The following is an 18,193-nucleotide window of genomic DNA, read 5'->3' as shown; positions in this document are numbered from 1 at the left end:
TAAGAGATCTAGCTGGGTGAGCCGAGCTACTCTATATTCTTCATCTGATATTTTCCCTTGCAAAGATATGCGCAAGGAGGGAAGTTCAACCTCTATAGGTAGTACCGCTTCGGCACCATAGACTAGGGAGTATGGAGTTGTGCCTGTGGATGTATGGAAGGAAGTTCGATAGGCCCATAGGGCTGGATTTATTTGTAGGTGCCAATCACGGCCGGAATCATTGACAACTTTCTTTAGAATTTTGAGGAGGGTTTTGTTAGTTGCCTTTGCCTGGCCGTTACCTTGTGAGAAATATGGGCCAGAAAAGCGGTGATGGATGCGAAGGGAAGTGCATAATTCTTCCATGTTGAGATTTTCAAAGTTACCTCCGTGGTCGGTGAAGATGGTGGATGGGATGCCGAAGCGGCAAACAATGTGGTACAAGATGAACTTGGAGACCTGAACTCCTATAGCTGAGACTAGGGGGACTGCTTCCACCCATTTAGTGAAATAGTCTGTAGCTATTATTATCCATTTATGTCCATTAGATGAGAGGGGTGTGATAGTTCCAACTAGATCAAGGCCCCAACAAGCGAAAGGCCAAGGTGGTGCAATAGGCTGTAGATCCTGTGCTGGAGCGTGCACAAGATTTGCATGCTGCTGACATGGGAGACACTTTTTGACAAAGTCACAGGAATCTTCTTCAATGGTAGGCCAATAGTAGCCTTCTCTAAGGATTTTTTGCGCTAGGACAATACCACTCATGTGGGCACTGCAAAGTCCAGAGTGTACTTCCTTTAACACCATCGCGGCCTCATTTTGGTCTAAACATCGAGAGAGAGTATCGTGATAACCCTGACGATATAGGGTATTGGCTATGATAACATAGCGGGATGATTTTCAGATGAGGTTCTGGCGTTGGGTACGTGTGAGGTGAGGGGATATGATACCATCGTTAAGGTAAGCGTGAATCTCATGGTACCAAGGGGATTGGGGACCAACCAAGATACAAACACGGTTTGAATCCTTATTCACATAGGCGGGTGTGAGGAGTTGCTCCACTAAAAACTCATACTGTGTAGCTGCTTGGGGAATTTCCAAGAGCGAGCCAATAGTAGCCATAACATCTGCTGCTTTGTTTTGTATTCGAGGCACTTGTGTAAACTGAAGCTTTGTAAAATGTTGGGTTAGCTGATCAACTAGCTCTTTGTAGGGTAATAGCTTTTCATCTTTGGTTTGATATTCATTTAGGGCTTGCTTGATGATGAGCTGAGAATCGCCAAAGATTTGTAGCTCAACAATGTTCCATTCTGTAGCTATCTTTAATCCTACTATGAGGGCCTCATATTCAGCTATATTGTTGGTGCTAGGGAATTGTAGCTTGAAGGCTTTTGGAATGTAATCTCCTTGAGGTGTGACCAACAATATTCCTGCCCCTGATCCATGAGATGTGTATGAGCCATCAAAATAAAGTTTCCATGGGGGTTGTTCTTCAATTAGACAGATATGCTCATCTGGAAATTCTGTGATCAACGGATAAGCATCTATTAGAGGTGCATCAGCTAGGTGATCTGCTATAGCTTGCCCTTTGATTGCCTTTCTATCCTCATACTGGATGTCAAATTCACTAAGGAGCATAACCCATTTGGCCAAACGGCCTGTAAGTGTTGTTCTAGAGAGCATATACTTGAGAGGGTCAATCTTGGAGACTGGTTGGATGGTATGACTTAGCATGTAATGGCAAAGCCTTTGAGTTGAGAAGACAACTGCCAAACAAGCTTTTTCCATAGGATTGTAATTGAGTTCATAACCAACTAGGGTTCTACTGATGTAGTAGATGGCTCTTTCTCTGTTGTAGTCATCAAGCTGTGCTAGAAGTGCCCCTAGAGCAGTAGGTGTTGCTGATATGTACAAAATTAGGGGACGACCAAGAATTGATGGAACCAAGATAGGGGGATTGATGAGATACTGCTTGAGATGGTCGAAGCTGCGCTGACATAAAGGATCCCACTTGAAGTTCTCATCCTTCTTCAGTAAATGTGAAAATGGTGTACACTTATCTGCAAGCTGGGAGATGAAGCGCCGAACAGATTGGAGCTTTCCTTGAAGAGAGCGAAGCTGTCGCAGTGTCTGGGGAGGAGGCATGTCTAAGATAGCCTTGACCTTCTTGGGGTCGATCTCTATACCTCGTTTAGAAACTATGAAGCCTAGAAGCTTGCCAGATGTGACCCCAAAGACACATTTCTTGGGATTCAGCATGAGATGATATTTGGCTAACCTATCAAAGACTTTCTCCAAGTCAGCAAGATGATCCATGAAGGTATGAGACTTGACCAAGATATCATCCACATAATCCTCCAAAATGCTATGGATGAGATCATGAAAAATGGCTGTCATAGCTCTTTGATAGGTAGCCCTAGCATTCTTTAGGCCAAAAGGCATCATGTTGTAGCAAAAGGTTCCCCAAGGCGTAGTGAATGCTGTCTTATGCTGATCCTCTTCTGCAATCTTGATTTGATTATACCCAAAAAATCCATCCATGAGGGACAAAATTTCATGTCCAGCTGTAAGATCTACAATCATATCTATGTTGGGCAAGGGAAAATCATCTTTTGGACAAGCTTTGTTAAGATCTCTAAAATCAGTGTAGATTCTGATGTCACCGAAAGGTTTAGTGACAGGCACCATGTTGGAGATCCACTCTGAGTAGTCGATAGGTCGGATAACCTTAGCAGCTAACATTCTTTCTAATTCAACTTTGACCAATAATGCCACCTTGGGGTGCATTTTTCTAAGCTTTTGTCTGACGGGCTTGATCTTTGGATCAACTGCAAGATGATGAACTACAAGCTTTGGATCAAGTCCTGGCATGTCCTCATATGACCATGCAAATCAGCCAATGTTCTCTCTTAAGACCTCAAAGAGGAGGTCAGCTTGGTCTTGTGATAGGGATGTAGCAATGTGAACAAGTCTGGGGATCTTTGAAGAACCAATGTTGACTTCTCGAGTATCCTCAATTAGAATAGAAGACACCTCTGGTCGATTATCTTGAGGAGGTAATGCTAAATCCTCATGTTCTTCTTGTGGCTCTGGATTTTCTTGCTGAGGGGTTCTCTTCGTTGCCTTAGCTAGTCTCAGATTCACCTTAGTTCCAATTTTGGGTGTATCGAAACTAGGTTGGGAATTTTCTCCAAAATACCCCTTGGGATCTAGCTTGTAGATATAGGCAGAATCTGGCTTTGTTTTCTTGTGAGGAGTTTCAGCTCCCATGAATCTTAGAAGTGCCTCCTCTGATGTGAACTCATCGATGTGTATGACACTTGGTTGGTCCCAATCTATGAGTTGTGGATGGGTGAGTGGTAGGTCAATGAGGTGGATGGATAGTTCTTGGAGAACAGAGTCTCCGAGGGAGATTTGGTCTAGGATATCGTCGTAGGCTCTCTTTTCAACTTCCTCAGGAATGTCTTTGATTTTGACAAGGTTGCGGTGAATGTTCGAAAAAGCGTGACCGTTCTCATTGGTGCCCCCAGTTGTGGGTATGCCAAAGCCAAGACCTGACTTCAATTCCCACTTGTGTGCGTCGATGGGGCACTGCATGCCTCTTTCTTCTGGTCCTAGACCACCACCTTGATAGTTCCATTTGTCAGTGATGAGCTTATGTTCTTGGGGATACTTTTGGCTGAAGTGATCAAGGCGTGCTTGATTTCTTTGAGGTGCATCCTTATGTAACCATTTGTTGATATCTGGAGTGAGCTCCTCATGAAGAGGGATTTTCGAGGATATAAAGATTGTTGGGCCAAACTGTTTGTATCGAGGAGGTGGAATCTCCTTAGCTTTGTGATATGTTGGTCGTCCATGGGCATGTGGATCAAGTGGGAGTGCCCCGACAGCAAATGCATCTGATAGACTATACTCTCCACAACCTTTGTTATTGATCTTCACGGTAGACAGGGTAGAGGCGAGGATGGTTTTCGGGTCATTATAAGTGTGCGATGAGCTGGCGATGGATGTGCCGATATCAATTCTAGGGAAATGGTTTGTATATGAAGCTTCAACCGCATTGCAGTAAGCAAAGGGTTCTGGATCAGCATGGATGGTTACCTCAGTGCCTTGATGCAGAAATTTGACGCACTAATGGTAAGTGGATGGAACGGCTTTCATGGCATGAATCCATGGGCGACCAAGGAGGATGTTAAATGGTAGGTTTAGATCAATAACATGGCAGGGTGTCTCTTGGATGACTGGCCCAACCTTGATTGGTAGCAAAATAGTTCCTTCTGTGGTTCTTTCCAAGTTGTCATAAGCTTTGATGGTGATAACCTCACTGATGATATCTGCCTCAGTATACCCAGCTTGTTTTATTAATTTTAGGGTGCAAATATTCAAGGCTGATCCATTATCTATCATTACTCTTTTCACAGAAAAGTTGGATACCATGATGGCTATGCGAAGCAGAAGGGTGTGATTTGGCTCGACCACGGGTATGTCAGTGGGTTTGAATGATAGGGCACATGAGGATGAGAGGTGTCCAACAAGATTATGAAAATTAGTAGCATTGATATCAGAAGGGACATGGGATTCTATGAGAGCACTGTCAAGGATGTTCTTGTACAAAGGACTAGTGTGAAGAAGGTCTAAAATGGAGATTTGGACTGGCATGTTCCCAAGGTGTTCCAAGATATTGTATTAGCTTTTTGATGGAGCTGATGGTGCTGGTGGAATGGGTGGGCCTACGATGTTAAATCGTGCTCTTTGAGTGGTGACTGCACACTCATTGTTTGGTCCTTGGATATTGATAACATTGACAGAAGGCTCTTTTTCAGATATACAACCTATAAGGCTACCATAGTCTATATAGGATGAAGTGTGGTCATTGTTCTTCCCATGCTGTTGGTTTGGCTGACGGTTGTTGGTGTTGTTGTTGTTGGTTTGGATAGGTGTTTTTCCAAGATTTTGGTTGTGGTGTGGAGGAAAAGCATTTTGATAGATCTGTAAGCCTGTATTGGGAGAGGTTTGGGCACCAACAGTGATTTCCTTCCGATCAATGAGGTCTTGCACATAGTCTTTCAGTTTCATGCATCTGAGGGTACCCTATGAAATTTGCAGTACTCATTATCTTTGTACCATGCAGCTTTGGATTGGCTTGGGTCAATGTGCTGGGTAGGAGGAAATTTGATGAGGTTTTCCTTGACTAATTTCTCAAAAATGACATCCAATGGCTCACCAAGGGTTGTATAGTTTCTAGGTGTAGGTTGGAATCTAGGCTTTTGTCCTGCAGCTACATTGATGGCATTAGCTTGATTGCTAGACCCTTGGAAGTTGGGCCTTGGATTGTGGTTTTGATAGCTTTGGTTATTCTTTTGTTGGTAGTTGATAGCTTGTTGATTGTTTGGTTGATATGGTGGGTTGGACTGGTTGTGAGAAGGACCAACAATATTCACATGTCTGGTGTCAGTGATGCCATCTATTGCAATGTGCTTGTTTTTGTTCCAATACCTAGACTTGTCATTAGAATGTGATTGATTTTGGTTGGCTTCCTTGTAAATCTTGACCACACCATCTTTAATGAGTCCTTGCTCAAGGATCATTCCTTTCTCTTTGATATCTTTGTAGGTCTGCAAACAGTTCATGGTCATGTGGTGAGCCAAGCTAGGATGGGCATTATCAATAAACATTTTCACCACATGGCGTTCTGGCAAGGTGCAGGATATGTAGGTGGTAAGGGTTTGCCATCTTTGCAGGTATTCGGCAAGGCTTTCTCCACCTCTTTGCTTGGTGTGGACAAGATCAACTATTGATAGCTCTATTTCAACAAGATGGGCATATTGGGCTACAAATGCCTCAGATAATTCAGCAAAGTTTTTAATTGTGCCATAGGGGATTCTATAAAACCATTCAAGAGCTGGTCCAGCCAAGCTTTTGGGAAAAAGGCGCAAGAGGAAGACATAATTGTATGCTACGTCCTGGCAGTGCATGTAAAATTCTTTGATATGTGTGACAGGGTCTCCTTTTCCTCTGAATTTGTCAAATTTGGGTACCTCAAAGTGTTCAGGAAATGGTGTCATGGTAATGGCTCTGTCAAATGGGTAAGGACACACATTCTCAAATTTGAATGTCTTCGGATCATTCCCTTCTTGGATGGCTTTCAGAGCTATCTTCATTTGCTCCCATTCTGAATTGATAGGTGATGGCTGGGGTGCCCCCAATGTAGGAGTGCCTTGAGGTAGGTATGTGCTGGATGGGGCCACTGAATATGGATGGCTATGAGGGATTTTCTGATAGGGATTGTACATTGTTTGGGCAGCTACATGGTGGATGACAAGTTGCTGAGGGGGAGGTGGCACATATTGTTGCATGTGCTGCGAGGCTTGCTGTTGATATGGGATTTGAGGTTGGGATTGAGGAACATAAGCTGGCTGTGGGATAAATGGATTGCTTTGTGGAGGTAAGGTATAAGATGGTTGAGAGGCTTGGGGAAAGGATCGGGGGGCTTGTGGGGTTTGACCAATATATGTGGGTTGTGCCCCCATTTGGGATGGTATCTGCAAATAATTGGTGGTTGGCTGGGGTGGTGGATTACCTCCTAGAAGTGGCATTGAAAAGTAGTTGGTAATTGGAGGTAATGGATTATTTGGTGGTGGAGGTGGTGGGAATTGAAAGCTTGGGAATGGAACTGATGGGGTTTAATAGCTTTGTGGTTGGATTTGGAAGCTTGGTAGAGTGGTGGCAGGGGCTGGGGTCACTTGGGAGCTTGGTAGAAAATTGGTAGTAGCTTGTGGGATTTGATAGCTTTGTGGAGTGAGGGTAGTAGCTTGTAGATTTGTGGCTAATGGTATTGAGCTCCCAAGACCTAATGGAAATGATGGGATTGTGCTTTGGGCTGCAGTGAACAAGCTGGGGGTGATGAAAGGTTGATTACTTGGCCCCATGGGTGGCATCCCTGTTGTATATTGCTGAGGTTGGCCAAAGATGCCAGCACTGATTTGGGAGATGGGTGGATTTGGAAGGCTGGGTTGGGGAGCAGCAGCAGCAATAGTGAAGGGGGTGAACGGTGAGATGTTTTGGGTAAAGGGGGTTTGGAGCGAAGAGGTATGAACCAAGGATGGAGTGGTGGTGGCTGGGTTGGCTTGCGGCATGGAGATTTCAACTTGGGTGGATGATGGTATGTTTGGGTCTGTTGGATCATATGGATTGGCTGGAGGCTCTTCTTTTGGCATATATTGAGGATAATTTGGATCATAAGAGCCTATGGGTGGTGGTAGCTACCCAAACAATGGGTGAGATGGATCTGATAATGGAGGGGGTCTTCCAAAGTCAAAGGTTCCTACATTTTCCCTTCGAAAATTAGCCATGATTGTCTCTTTGTTCTTGTCTATAATGGCATTTACCAATACTGCATTTCCTGGTTGGTTCATGAAAGCTTCAATGTCAGTACATGATGGCATAGCTTTCTCTGGGCTGAAGGATGGCTGAGTGCTCAAGGGGGGTGAGGCTGTTCGATCCAAATGATAGGGCTCCATTGTTTCTTTCTTCTTGGCTAAGCGAGTGACGGGTGGCATGAAAAATGCTCCTAGGGATGAGATGCAATAATGCTAATGGATGCAAAAGGGGGAAGGCTTCTCTATGCAAATGATTTCCTAGGTTAAGGCAAAGCTATATGACAAAACATAAGGAGGATTGGGTTGGAGATTCTAACTTCAAAGATATGTTGCCAAAGCACGAAAGGTCTACTTTCCTATGTGCAAGCTTGGTGGTGATTGTGTCAACTTAAGGATAGACTGATGATCCTTTAGGAAGAACACGAGATTGACCACTTGTGGATCCCAACCTTTAGCTCAAGGTGATGAGGGATAACAAGTGACAAAGCTGGATTACCCTAGACAAAGCTCTGTCAAAGGGATAACCTTGGTGAGATTGATGGATTTGGAAAATTTTAGGAGTGGCAAACTTTTGGCAAAAGTGACAACAAATTTGAAAGCTTAGATGTGTAGATTTTGGATTGCTGGCTAGATGGTTTGATTCTAAATGAGATGGATGAGCTAATAATGCTTAAGGGGATAACCTAAGATGGCTGGCTTTTCTACAAAGATGACTCTAAAGTGAAGCTTATCCAAGAGGATGTGGAGAAACAAGGGGGTCTAATCATAGAAATCATGCCTTGTTGGTAAGGCATAAGCAGGATTAACTCCTAGATTTTGGCTAAATTTGATGGTGCGCTCTAACTAGGCCTCTTGAAGTGCTTTGTTGGTAGCTTTGTCCTCTGCTTTGTGGAGTTTGGCAATTCGTGGGCTTGGTGTTATTTCGTTTCTCTTGGCTGAAAGTTCTTGGTATGCTAGAGATGATTTGAGTTTAACTTTGTGGAACTTCTGTTTGGGTTTGGGTTGCTCTGACATCAATTCCTGAATCTGCTTGGCTTTGAGAGATCTTGGTTGTTTTTCTTCAACTCGTTCAACTTCTGGAATAGGCAGTGACTACGCTAAGTATTCCCTAAGCTAGGATTGACCAAGTTTGGCAAACATTCATTCAACAAATAAAAGATCAAGCAATAGATAGAAACAACCAGATAGAAGTTTTTGATTCTCAGAAAGTGACACTTGTGCCAAGGAGTGTGTATGTTCTACAAATGTTTCGATCAGTCACCTCAAACACATTAACATCCTAGATGGTTGTCTACAAGGCTGACAGTTGGTTTAGCTAAGGAGTCCCCGATATACCCAAGGTACGTGAGGCCCAAATCCGTAAATGAGATCAAAAAGATGTCACACAGCCGAGAGGAGCGGTAACCCACTTCTCCTCTTTCACTTCTCAAGGGTATAAAGTTCCTTGAGGCTTAGCCCGAGTGAAAAAATCTTGATCCCAAGAGAGGTGTCTTTCGATTCACCTTCCGATTCTTATACTCCGCCAGAACGCTGGAGTTGAGGTCGTCCAAGGGGTGATGAAATCCCCAAGCAGGCCTCCTAAAAAGAAACAAGGTTTTGGATCCTAATCTTATGCACCCAAGATGGCCTCGAAAGACGACAAGGGGAGAGAAGACTTGAATGACCTTGGGCTAAAAAACATGCTTGTTCTTTTACCAACTGACGCTTAAGTTTTATGATCTAGACTTTGCAAGCACTCATGTTTAAGATACAATGTTTATTCCAACTTGAAGTGCCAACAAAAGTAAATCGATCGAAGAATGCAAACAATAATAAGATTTAGGGTCAACAAAAGCAAACTCGCACGCCCAAAGGCCCTCCATGTCAAGTATCGATTAATTTTCTTTAAGGCATTCAAGATTGAGTGTGAGTTTGTTTTAAGCCCAAAACAAAAGTGTGTGAGATTCAATTTCAAGCGTGTGCCCGGAGGCTCTCCATGTTAGTTTTTCTTCAATTTTAGTGCCCAAACTTGAAGTTTGATCAATTTAATCTAGAGTTTTGATCATTTAAGAATTTTGATAAAGTTAAAGCAAACATTCAAAGACCAAGTGAGTGAGTTAGATTGTGGAACATTTAACACCTTTTTCAAGTAGACCCATCCCCATCAACCAATGGTTAATATTTGATGGGTGATTAGAAAAGAGGTGAGTCCAAGGAATTACTCAAATTGATTTTTGCAAATTTTTATTTTAACTTAACAAGGTTTCTTAAATGTCCAAAAATCAAACTTTCCCTAGATTGCATGTGGAAAAGAGATTTGTTTTGTTCAATTTTTAGAAGCTCCAAATGAAGTGTTTGATATTGCAATGGTTAATTGATCCTTAGAATTTAAGATTGGATTTTTTGTTTTATCATGCATTCAAGGAAAATTTGATTTTAATCCATGGCATTCAAGAGTGATTTTAGCAACATGCATTCAAAGACAAGTGGTTAAACATTCAAGTGTTTTCTTTTGAGCATTCAAGATTGAGATTTTGTGTGTTGTTTTAAGAACTTTGAAGTGCTTTGTTTTAACCTTAGATTATTCAAGATTGTTTTGGACTCAAAATTGAAAATGACTCTTTGGACTTTGGTTTTCATTCAAGATTTTGTGTTCTAGTTTGCATGTTTTAAGCCCAAAAATGATATTCCTAGATTGTTTTGATGCATGAAAAACCTAAGAAACATTCAAGATTTTGCAATAAGACATTTGTTTGGAAAAAATAACAAAGCTTTTAGGAAAATTTTTGGCAACCATTTAGGACTCTTAGTTTTCATGAGATTTTTTAAAAGAACTTTAGTGTGCACTTAGTGTTGATTTTGAACCTTTTGAAATGGAAACTTGAAGTTCTTTTTAAATTCCCAAAAATGAAGTGTTCCTAATTTTGCATGAATGCATCTAAAACCTTGATGTTGCAAGGATGCAAATGATTAGATTGGTTTAGTTTCACTTGTTAAAAGATTTTTTTCTTTTTTGCAAATTTTTAATTTTTCAATGGATTTAAGTATGATTTGGGGGTTCATTTTAAGCACTAAAAAGAAGTGTGTATGATTTTGCTTCCTTAAAAAAAAAATGGCCAAGATCTCCTCCAAGAAGAAGAAGAAGAAGTAGATGGAATAAGAAGAATATAGACAAGAAGAGGAAGAAAAATTCCAAGTGCTTTGTCCACCTATAAGCTTGAAAAATCTGCAAACACTATGTGATTGACTATGAGTTCCTTTGTCTTCTTCATGCTCATGTGGACCTACAAAACCAATTTATACAATCCTACCAATCACAAAAACAAGAAAAATTAGCCAAAATTAGAAAATGACATACAAAACTTGACTAAAAAAGCTAATGAATATGACCCATGCGGGGTCCCACCGGGCGTGCCAAAATGTATATGAGCAATGCTAGTATGCTAATAGAAACCAAATTTAAATAAAGCTTCTACAAACTAAACAAAATTTATAAACTTCAAGATAGACTAAGATGAGCTCTCAATTGAGAATATGAGCCATTAATGGACTCTCTCAATAAGAAGCTCTCTTGTTGAGTGGCTTTGTCTAAATAGATAGGATGTATGCTCAAGCTTATGCTTCAAAAATGGCTTCAAATGGAGTTGGAATTTGGGTGTGAGTGTATGGTTTTGATGTAAAATGGCTTCTCAAAATGGCATTATGACTTTACTTCATGGATTTTGTTATTTTGCAAAGGGGAAGCATCCAATTTATAGGCAAGAGGCTTGAGGGATTAAGGGCTAAGATGCAAGGATGGGAAAAAGCTTATGGAGGGCTCAGATTGCATGAGAGGAGAGCACATGGATTGTGCTTCCTTACAACCAATCAAGGAGTGACACATGTCACATGGTGAGAGGATGGAGGAAAGGGGAAGGATGAGTCAACAAAGGAGGCTCAAGGGATAAAATCTTCATAAAGACCCTCATAATGACTTGTAAGAGCAATAAAAGGGCTTGTAAGAGTCATTTATGACCTAGTGGACTTCATAAAGTTTTATGGTTGAGATATTTTGAGGGTGATGAGAGAAATTTCGACTTGGACTTGATTAGGAGAGTTTTAAGCTTGCTTAGGCTTGTGCAAATGATTAGAGGATGGATTAGGATGGTTTAGGATTAGCTTAGGGATAGGCAAGTGGATGGCATTTAATGAGGGTGGGTGAAGGAGGAGATATTTGTTAACTTTGGCTTGGGTTAGTAAGTTTTAACCCATGTTTAGGGAATGTGACAAGGTTAGGAGGGGATTAGGATTAGGTTTAAAGACATCTTCTAGAAGAGTCTAGACTTTGGATGAGGATAAAGACTTTCTAGAATAGTCTAGAATTTCCTAGGATGAGGATGAAGACTTTCTAGAAGAGTCTAGAACTTCTTAGGATGAGGATAGGTTAGATTTTTAGGAAATAAATAAAGTTTTATTTATTTCAAGGGTTTGGGTTGAGGAGATATTTATTAAAACTTTTTTTAATAAACATGAGGATTAATATTTAATCTTAATTAAATATTTTGAGTTGGGATTAGGGGTAGGAAATGATGGGATTAGCCTTTAATCGAAATTAAAGAAGGATTAGAAGATTTTGGAAGAGGTTATTGGTCATAAGGAAATTGGCTAAGTTTTGGGCAAAAAATAATTTTTTTATTTATTTTAGGATTTTTGGTCAATTTATTAATTAAATAATTAATAAATAAGGAAATAATGTTTAAATAAGATTTAAACATTTTTGGGAGGGATTCCTTAATTAAATATTTTTAATTAAGATAAAGGGATTTAATGGCATAAAAATTAATTAATTAATTAATTAAATAATTAATTAATAAATGATGATGTCATCAGGACTTTTTCAGAAAATAAAAATACTTTATTTTCTAAAGGTTTTTAGGTGTCTACAAGGACCACATTAAGATAATATAATAGATGTTACTTTATGTCCTTTCATAATTATATAACATTGTCATCTTGGAGTCTTTACAATCCTCCACATGTGTAACATTAGACTTAGGATAATCAACCTCACGATATTTGACATGTCTTCTTTCTCTATACAACTACACTTAACCAGATTCTATCTATGTTAGGAAATATAATCCAATTACCTAAATCACTTCATAGGAACTTTGATTGAATGTTATCTTCAATAAATCTTAAATAACTGTCAATTGTCTCCATATTTCTTCATGTATTCTTAGCTACATCATCATGACACTCTGTAGAACATCTCATTAAGTGCACATAGCCTCATCATGAATCTTTGAACCTCACAGTCTCAATCTATGCCTATTTTTCTACCATTTCTCATAGAATAACTAGTATGTTGATATAAATGGCAAACACAATCATGAATGCAACAAATAGCAATGCTAACAATCTCCCTAATTTTCTAACAATTCTAGGATACTCCCCCATAGGAATATCATCAGCATTCATGCAACAACCCCTCCCTTTGGAATTGATGGCAAAATAGATGAAAAACATCTAAGTTCCATCAATACCAAATGCATATCTTTGCTAAAACTGCTCAACTGTACTATTTCTTTTCAAATCCTCTTTGTTAATCAAATATAAATCTTAGGAACAACTCTCCACCAATGTATTGCTCCCCCATTGATTATCTTCTCATTTCAATGTACTATGAGGCATTTTTCACGTACATCTTCTCCCCCATTAACATTAATGGCAAAGGCATTATTATGTCAATTCAACTATGTTAGGACCCAAAATCACCTTTCCGATTTCAGTAACATTCCAAGCTTTGAGCCTTATGAGTGCATTTAATGCATGTGTACCCAGTTGTCCTTTTAAGGCCTAAGGGGTGTTTAATGTTTCTAACACCTTGCATTCAGCTTGTCCATGTGTCTCGTGAAGATAAAATTTCCATTCTGAGTCATTCTATGAAATTTTTTTTTGAGCAATGTTCAAATCTGCATTGTTGCCTATGTCAAATAGTGACAGGTAGCCTAGTTTGCAATTGAATATCTTGCGCTTGGAAATGTTTCATGACTTTCTGATTTGGGAGTGTTTAATATGCATACCAAAGAACCTATGTTTCATATTTCAAGTTGTTTCAACATGTTTTGATTAGGTTTTGAATACCTCAAAGTCAGTTGTTTAATGTTGCCATGCTGATATAAATTGTTCAGAATTCTGGGAGGCCCTATTTGACCAGCTGTAACTTATACCCAATTGATTGAAATGAGAAAATTCATTTTTAATTTCATTCTAGAGGTTGGAGATGTGTTATGTTTCAGATTTGAGCTTATGATGAATCTATTTGATCAGTTTTAGAATGCGATTCCATATGCAAATTGTAAAGTTTTACTGGTGTCATAAAGTGTAGATTGATCGGTACCCTTATTCAAGATGTCATAACTCTAAATCCATGATATGTGAGATCAAATGTATTAAATTATTGAATTATACTCTAAAAATTCTTTAAGTCTTCCAGTTTGCAAGTCTTGATGAATCAGTCTGCACACTTTCCCAGGTCCATTTCATTTTTGAAAATCACTTTTCTACTAGTATTCCTAGTTCTGCAAATCCAAGCTCACCAAATTTTCCTTGTTATTTTCCATGAGCTCAAATCATGTATTTATACTCCCCTCATGACAATGAACTAACACCCCATTTTTTGTGCCCCCAAGTATCAATTTGACTTGTTTCCAAAGCCAAAATCAAATGTGCTTTATGGTTTTTTGACATGTTTTCTTACAGGTAGTTCTAAGAAGGCAAATTTTATGGTCAATATCTTTTGACTAAGTGATCATCATGATGCAATATTTGATAGGGTGAAATAATGTGAACCAAAGAATTAGTATGCCTATTTTCAAAGCCCGATCAAGTGTTTTGGTCAGTGTTTAAAGCTAGTTAGAGGACCTCTTGACATGAAATTGGTAGTCTGCAAAAAGTTGAAAATTGAGTTAAAAATGATGGTCAAAGTGGTTGATTTTGATTCCAATCAGTATGACAGGTTCAATAGGCCAGTTTGAGATGTTAGTTGTTTGAAAAACAAAAAAAATTAGCCAGACCCACTTTGAGACCCAGCTAATTGTGTCAATAGATTAATAAGGCATAGATTGGAAGCAGGATGGTTAATGGAGATTTCTTTACTGAATTTTTTTAGAAACCATCAATACTAACCATTTTAAAACTAATGAGAAGACATGACATTGCACTAGGGAAGCTAACCCAAGTGTAACTTATGTCACACCAAATCTAGTGAGGCATTTTGGTATTAAATATCATTATGAGAGATCAAGTTGAACATATTTTCATCAACAAAATTAGAAAGAGAAGGATCCCACTCCTTTTTGCACTGCCACTCTAGTAGCAGATGGTGATATCTTGCATTTTCTCCTTGCTTATGTGCAAATCTCCAAAATGTAAAAGGCTAGTCAATTTTTTGACAAAAATCAAGTGATTAGATGCCATGCCCAAGCCTTTTTCCCACTTTATTCCCCATCCATTCATGTTGAATGCATACTTCAAAGGGGAGAAAGTCCAAGTTTTATGTCAAAAGGTAAATGATTCTTTATAATCTTCAAAGTTACCCCACCGAATTACTGAGTGCCCAAGATAGCTATGAGGGGAGTCACGTGAACCAACATTGGTTGGGAGTGAAAGAGCACCAATTTTCCTGCAAGGAGCAACGCCTCCATAGAAAGTAGCTAATCACCCACTTAGCATTTGTGCAAAATGGAGTTGTAGGGGGATTAATTTGATATCTACTTTAGAGCTACTTCTAGCGTTAAAGAGGGAGAGCAATTTTTTGTGCATACACCTTTTCTAGATTTGCAATGTAGGATCTTTGTTGTGTCTATATATTTAACACCTAGCTTGGGTTTATGGGTGGTGGATATTTTCTTTAGAAACCAACTAAATCTTTTTGTTTGGTTAGAAACTTTGGGCTTGTTAAAAGGTGCTTTGACAATTCAGTGATGTGATTGAAGAGACCAATATTTTAGTAGGCATTTCTTCAATATTTCCACCAAACTTTGACTCCCTCATTACCTATGAGTGATTGAGTACATTGATAAGCTTATGTGGATCAATCACACTCTTGTTTCCATGGATAAATTTGATTCCTTCATTACACCAAAACAAAAAAACTCTTACAATGATCACATGGTATTATTAGGTCTACTAACATAATGATAAATCCATTGATCCCTATTTCATTGCCTTCATGACATTCACACTCTTGTGAACATTTCAAACACTACCTAATTTGCATTTGGAAATTTAGAAACACAAATGAATCACATGATTGGTATCTTCAATGGCTATGACCCTCAAATTTCCTCCCAATGGTGATGTTGGTAGATGGAATGGTCACCAATATTGCTTTTTTCTTGGTTTGATATGTGATGAAAAGCCAGACAAGTTTAGATTTTTCAATATCTTGAGGTCTACAATTTGTGGAAGAGTTGGAATACCCCTTTTCTAACCTCACTCCAATGATTTTTGTATGTAGAGAAATCCAAGGGTAAAAGGTCAGTCAAAAGCATTAGTCCCACATTCGTTGGGTAGGGTAATTTTGTAATGTTTAAATACCAACACACTCATATCATATAATGTCTCGAAGACTTGGCTCTTTTTTCAAGCCAAGGCTCACATGGTGGGACTCATTGACTCAGAGTGAAAGAAGAAATTTTGAGCCATAAAATGTAAGATAAATGATGACATGGCAACCTATTGGGAAAACTAAAACATGACAAGTGGTGCAAAAACCAAGGTTGGATGTTGACATGACAGGTTTGAATCAATGCTCAAGATTTCACAATGTGGTGATATCTAACAACATGCATTTCCCTACATTGTGAAGATGTGTGAAGGTTAAGGAAAGCAAGGAAGCAACTAGCTACCACATAGTAGTGGGCCCTATCAATGATGACATCACAGGGGTAGGCTTCTGGAGAATAACAAAATGCCATGTGGTGATAACATGGTAAGGAGAGCCAATAAAATACTTCCACATGGAAAACTAGTAGACCTAATTAGTGGGTGCTAGGTGGTAGTGACAATGAAATGGTCATCCAATCACATTGTGACACGTGTTACAAGGGACAACCTAGGTTTGATCTGAATGCATAATAAGAGGGAACATTTGAAATTGAGAAAAAACATTTATATTTATTTTCTTTCTGAAAACACATGTAGAAATTTATAAAATTAGGAAGGGATGTATCATAAATTTTGAACTTTAGAATTTTTTAAATTTTTTCATAAAATGTTTGAAATGAGATGTAGACCTTAAAACTAGTCCAAAAGCCTAATTTTCAAATTGATATTCTAAACATTCCTGATAAGTGGATATGGGACTATCATATACCATCAAAATTGAGAGAAAGTGAATTTTGCATATTTGTAGTTTTTTTTGTACAAGAATCTATTTCTTCAAGTTATTCAAGGTTTTGTCCCAAGTACGCATTTTTTAGTCTCATTCAGTTAAGGTAGTTCAGATTTGATTTCTGATGAAGTGGTGAACTAGGTGAATGCTAAAGGTAGTAGGGATGCAGTTAGGGATGGATATTTTCACCTCCAAGTCAATTTTGTTGGTGTAAATAAGTATTTTACTATTTAAACTTAATTAAGTTTTCTTAGGTTAATACATTATTTAATTATTTTTCATTATTTTATTATTTATTTAGGTGAGACACTTAGGAGTTTGTGTACTCTCATTGATGTATGAAACTCTACTTATGCACATGGCATCTACAACACAAGAGTTTGCATCATTCACTAAGTTGTCATGTTGACAACATAGTTATCCACACTCCTCATTTAGCACATGTTGTCTACACTACTGATTTGCATGATACACCATTGTAGGCTTATCCTCACATCATTGCACTTAATTCCCTACTTAATGGAGGATAACCCATATCTAGTGGACATGTGCCTGGTTGTATGACTTATCATGATGCTGACTTATGTGCATTCTAGAAGCTCTCCTAAGGCCTTTATATACAGGCACTCCTAATGTACTCTCAAGCTGGCATGTTGAATGAATATCATCATTCTGATCATACTCTATCTATTTTGGTCTACTATGTGCTTGTGTTGAGTTCTTTAGTTCTTGGGTGAATTCTGGCCTAAACCAAATTCTTACAAGTTTAATGAAGGTTTTATTAGCATTTCGGATGCATATGTGATGTTTTTGTTAGAGATAAGGTTTCTCATCATTTAGAGGAGATGTTTTTAGTTTGTTACAGAATAATGATGAGATTTTATTCTGATTTTAGTTGTAAAGAGATGAGAGATGCTTTGCAATATCAGGGAGTGAAGATTCAAGTGGACACATGTCACTTCCAAATTAGAACTAGGATTTCATTCCTTTCTTATTTCTTTTTCTTTTTCTCTCATTATAAGGGTTCCAAATTTTGAAATTTTTCATTGCTACGATACCATGTTGGTTGCAGTATGTCTGTAATACCACAAGGTTAGATCTAGAACTGCATTTCCACATTGTTCAATCTTCTCTCTTATATGAACAATAGTAAATAAAGCTAACACAGATAGTTCTAATCTATTTAGTGGTTTTAGTAGTTATTTATATGCATCTTGAATGTATAGTTTCAAAGAAATGAATACAATGAGCAAGAATCTTCTTAATTTCATTTTGATTCCCATCTCCTATCTCTATAATCTACAATATTTTGTGGTTTACAGGAAAATATCCTAACCCCTTTTGCATCCCCTTAAGGTTGCATGTCCTCTATATTTTTTTGTTGGAACAAAGAGCCAAGTAAATGCTTGATGTATTCGACAGGGTTGTTGGTTATTTGAGAAAGATATTTCATGAGAATTAGGTTTTCATGAACATC

Source organism: Cupressus sempervirens, chromosome 10 (assembly GCF_028749045.1).
Source record: "Cupressus sempervirens isolate cs-2001-9-10 chromosome 10, ASM2874904v1, whole genome shotgun sequence".
NCBI lineage: Eukaryota > Viridiplantae > Streptophyta > Pinopsida > Cupressales > Cupressaceae > Cupressus > Cupressus sempervirens.
The sequence above is the reverse complement of the archived record's forward strand: the minus strand, read 5'-3'. Positions refer to the sequence as shown.